Here is a 5,695-nt window from a genome sequence, read left to right as displayed (position 1 = left end):
TGGACTGAGAGATCATGACCTGAGCCAAAGTCGGCCGCTTAACCGACTGAGCCACCCAGGCGCCGGCAATTGTCTGGTTTTTAAGACACAAAACAAAAGAAATTATATGATTAATAATTTTAGCCACATTAAACTTAAAATCTCTATTTATCTAGAACCTTATAAACAAAGTGACCAATTTTAAAGGGGGGAGAAAGTGTTTGCAAGGCATAGAACAAAGATTAAACTCCATAATAAATAAAGAACTCTTACAAAGAATATGACAACCCAAACGAAAATGAGCAAAGATATAAACAGGTATATTACAGAGAAAGAAGACCCAATAGCAAAAAACATGAAAAGAAGCTCTTCCACCACAAATTAAGAGATGCAAATGGTGCAACCACTGTGGAAAACAGTATGGAGTCCCTTCCAAAAATTGGAAATAGAAATACTATACGATCCAGTAATTCCAATACTACACGATCCAGTAATTCCAATACTACGTTTTTACCCAAGGAAAATGCAAACATTAATTTGAAAAGATATATGCACCTCTGTGTTTTGTAGCATTATTTACAATAGCCAAGGTATGGAAGTAACCCAAGTGTCCACTGGCTGGTGAATGGATAAAGAAGATGGAATGTTACTCAGCCATAGAAAAGAATAAGATCTTGACATTTGCAACAAAATGGATGGATCTAGAGGATATTATGCTAAGTGAAATAAGTCAGACAAAGAAAGATGGATATCATATGCTTTCTCTTATATGTGAAATCTAAAAAACAAACAATTAAAAAACATAGAATCATAAATGCAGAGAGCAAATTGGTGGTTGTCAGAGGGGAAGGGGTTAGGAGGATGGCTGGAATAGGTGGCAGAGATTAAGAGGTACAATAAATAAGTCACTGGGATGAAAAGTACAACATACAGAATGTTATCAATATTGTCATAACATTGTATGGTGACAGGTGGTAACTGTACTTACAGTGAGCTAGAATAATGTATAGAATTGTCAAATCACTATGTTGTAGACCTGGAACTAATAAAACATTATATGTCAACTATACTTCAATTAAAAAAGGGAATGCAAATTTAAGTTATAAAGTGATCATTCTTATCCTTCCAGTTGGAAACAAAGTATAAAATCTGACAACACAAGTGTAGGAAAGGATGTGAGTTGCTGATAAGAGTTTAAATTGGTACAGCCATTTGGAAACCCATTTGGCAATATCTAGTAAAACTCAAGATGTGGTTGCACCATGACTCAGGGCTATTTTTTTGTTTGTTTGTTTACTACAGAGAAACTTGCCCAACATATACACAAAGAACATATCAGGATATTTATTACACCTTTTGAAACAGCAAGAAGTAAAAAAATAAAAACAGTCTAGTTATCAGCTGGGAAATTAATAAAAAATGTTATTATTCACACAGTAGATTTCCATAAGTAGTTAAAATAAGTAAATCATATCTACATGTATTAAGGTAGATAAATTTCAAAAATATTATTTTAAGTAAAAATGAAAGTAAATAGTGATAGGATATATTTAATATGATACAACTTGCATATAATGTAACATGCAGAAAACAATATTAGGTGTGTATATTTATTATAATTTGACTTTTTTTATTTAAAGAAAAAGCATTCTTAAGCAAAGATGGTAAAATATAAATATTTAAATTGAGAGTGATGACTAAATGGTTGTTTGTAATATTATTTCCTGTATGTTTTAAATATTCAGTAATTAAATAATTTTGCTTAAGTTATCAATAAGGAAAACACTCAAATTTATTTGGACAAATACAAAAGCAAGCCATATGGAAGCAGTCTTACAAGGCTTGAATTCATAAGTAGAGTTAATTTCATCCCTGTGATAAGTTCTTGATGCGACAGTAAGTTCCAGTTAAGCCCACAAACATCCTTTTTCAAGTTTACATTGGGTGGGGAGACCCTTATCATTATGTCCCAAGACATGTCTGACAAAATTTAAAGGGTTTCTCAAGTTCTTTCACCTTACGGTTACTGATCAAAAGACAGGTTTAGGCAATGCGAGACTTGCTTATTCTTACTTCTCATCAGTGTTTGTTATTTGTACAAATTTTTATTTGTCTTTGCCACTTCACAGCCTCTTTGGATTGCTGATTTGAGCTGTGTGATTTTCTCTGGCATTGTATACATTTTATAAGCACGTAAACAAATATATTTTAAAGAAATTCAAACTAAAAAATATCTTTATGCCACCGTTTGTAACCATCACAGTAATATTGGTTCAGTCAAGAATCATGAATGGATGGGGTGCCTGGGTGGCTCAGTTGGTTGAGCGTCCGACTTTGGCTCAGGTCATGATCTCACAGCTCATGAGTTCAAGCCCCGCGTCGGGCTCTGTGCTGACAGCTCAGAGCCTGGAGCCTGCTTCAGATTCTGTGTCTCCCTCTCTCTTTGCTCCTCCCACACTCGCATTCTGTCTCTCTCTCAAAAGTAAATAAAACAAAAAAATTATTAAAAAAAATAATCATCAATGGATGACTGGGTAAATGAAAGTTTGATGAGAAACAAGATACAATCTCAAAATATCTCCCCACAAATTACTTTTTAATTACAAAGAAAAAATACAGTAACTTTACAGTGGAGAAACCATACAGACATTTCCTCAACACAAGAGCTGCAGTTAACATAATGACTACTGGGACACATCAACATATGTGACAGGATGCATTGAGAACACATCACTTCTGTTTTTTTCCTGCTCCAAACACATGACCTGAGTCTAAGCATGAGGGACCATCAGACAAATACAAATTGAGGGACATTCTGTAAAGCAACCAGCCTGGTGCTCCAAAAATGTCAAAGTCTCACACACACACATACACACACACACACACACACACACACACACACAAGCCTGAGGAATTATTCAGATGAAAGAAGAACCAAGTAATGTGGCAACTCAATGCAGTATGAAATCCCAGATTGCACAGGATCCTGGACCAAAAAATTATTTTTCTTTTGCTCTGAATGATATTGTTGGAGAGTTGGTGATTTTGAATAATTTGTTCCATCTTGTTGCTTTTGTTAAGAAGCCTCAGGATGCAAATTTAATATAAAATACTTTAAGTATCCGCACCATATAATAAGAATAGAACTGTAAAACCATTGCAGTCACATCTTGCCACTCCATAAGAATGATCCAACTCAAAAAGATAGTTCTCCAGGGGCTCCTGGGTGGCTCAGTCAGTTGAGCATCCAACTTTGGCTCAGGTCATGATCTCACGGTTTGTGAGTTCGAGCCCCCCGTCAGGCTCTGTGCTGACAGCTCAGAGCCTGGAGCTCCCTTCTGACTCTGTGTCTCCCTCTTCCTCTGCCCCTCCCCCACTCATGCTTTGTCTCTCAAAAATAAATAAACATTAAAAATTTTTGTTTTAAAGTAGTTCTTACGCCTGGGTGGCTCAGTCAGTTAAGCATCCGACTCTTGAATTCGGCTCAGGTCATGATCTCAAGGTTCATGAGATCGAGACCCATATTGGGCTCCTTGATGACAAGGAGGATCCTGCTTGGGATTCTCTCTTCTCACGCACTGCCCCTCCCCCGCTCACTCATACATATATATATATATATATATATATATATATATATACACATATATATGTATATATATATATGTGCACATGTGCACATGTGCTCTCCCTCTCTCTCAAAATAAATAAACATATAAAAAAAAGAATTACAAACAAATCCGTCAAAGTAAGATTGACAGAAAATTTCTAATATTTATAGGGCTTATCTACAGTTTCCAAATCATAAATTTGGGGGCTACTGGCAGGAAGCCCACTAGTTGATCCATTCTGTGAAGCTGAAAACAGAGAAAGATAATGAATGAGGCTGTCAGAACCAAATGACATTGGATTTCACAGCTGCTTTCAGCTGCACATAGAAACACAGCAGCAGTCAGTCCAGTGCCTTGGCTTTGATGCAGTGATTTCCACTTCCTGTATCGTTTAAACATGGTGGAATTGTTATGAAGACGTGTGCTATGCATCCCAGTTTCTTGGATAGTGTTCTTCATAGTTTTTATATATTGATTGTAATGTATGAAGTGGATTTTTAGCTTTAGTTAAAAGTGAGCTTAGGGGTGTCTGGCTGGCTCAGTTGGGAGAGCCAACTCTTGATCTCAGGGTCATGAGTTCAAACCCTTCTGAGTTCAAGCCCCACATTGGGCATGGAGCCTATTTAAGTTAAAAAAAAAAAAAAAAGAAATCAAGCAGGGGCACCTGGGTGGCTCAGTGAATTAAGCATCCGACCTCCGTTCAGGTCTTGATCCCACAGTTCATGAGTTGGAGCCCCACGTCGGGCTCTGTGCTGACAGCTCAGAGCCTGGAGCCTGCTTCAGATTCTGTCTCTCCCTCTCTCTCTCAGCCCCTCCCCCACTTGGGCTGTGTCTCTCAAAAATAAATAACAACAAAAAAGTGAGCTGATTTTTCATCCATCATGTGACTTGAAGTTAATTACTTGACTTAAGAGCTTTCATTTGCTAAATGATCCGATCAGAAATTTCTTGCCTCTGAGATTCTTTCCAGTTATGGTTGTGGATTATTCCAATTCTTTAGTTAAAGTGGTATCTTTCTGGGGTGCCTGGGTGGCTCAGTTGGTTAAGTGTCCAACTCCGGCTCAGGTCATGATCCCACAGTTCATGAGTTCGAGACCCATGTTGGGCTCTGTGCTGACAGCTCAGAGCCTGGAGTCTGCTTCAGATTCTGTATCTCCCTTTCCCTTTACCCCTTGCCCACTCACACTTTGTCTCTCTCTCTCTCTCAAAAACAAACAAACATTAAAAAATTTTTAAGCAGTGTATTTCTTCTAAGATCAAAATAGAAAACCTATTTTCTTTATTTTTTTTAATGTTTATTTACTTTTGAGAGAGAGAGAGAAACAGAGTGCGATCAGGGGATGGGCAAAGAGAGAGGAAGACAGAGAATCAGAAGCAGGGTCCAGGCTCTGAACTGTCAGCACAGAGCCCAACACGGGGCTGGAACTCCTGGACTGTGAGCCTGATGGGGTGGGGGGCGGCTCAGATCCACAAACCATGAGATCATGACCTGAGCCGAAGTCGGATGCTTAACCAACTGAACCACCCAGGTGCCCCAAAAACATATTTTCTTTAAAAGAAATTTATGTGGTAGCTTATTTTATGAAATATGTTAGATGTGTGAAACGTATAATTAAGAATAGAACAAAATTCCATGTACCCATCATCCAACTAAAATTTAGAACATTACAGTTTTTCATCTATCCTGTTGGCAAAATCCTTAAGTTCGACAAAATCTTATTGGCAAGTCTGCAGGGAAATAGGCATTTTCATACATTACTGGTGGGAGTGCAGAAATGGTATGAGAATTTAACAATATCTAGCAAAATTACATATGCATTTAATATTAAACAGCATATAACTATAACTGTATCTCAAAGATATATAGGCAGAAATATGAAATGATGTATGCATAAGGTTATTCATTATAGTAGTATTTTTATCATAGCCAAAGTTTCTAAACCATCTAATGTCCATTAATAAGGGATTGGTTTAAGAAATAATGGTACATCCAGGGGCACCTGGTGGCTCAGTTGGTTAAGCGTCTGATTTCAGTTCGGGTCATGATCTCACGGTCTGTGGGTTTGAGCCCCGTGTCGGGCTCTGTGCTGACAGCTCACAGCCTGGAG

Source organism: Panthera pardus, unplaced genomic scaffold, assembly GCF_024362965.1.
Source record: "Panthera pardus isolate Hobbes unplaced genomic scaffold, ASM2436296v1 HiC_scaffold_13, whole genome shotgun sequence".
Classification (NCBI taxonomy): domain Eukaryota; kingdom Metazoa; phylum Chordata; class Mammalia; order Carnivora; family Felidae; genus Panthera; species Panthera pardus.
This window is presented reverse-complemented; position numbering follows the sequence as displayed.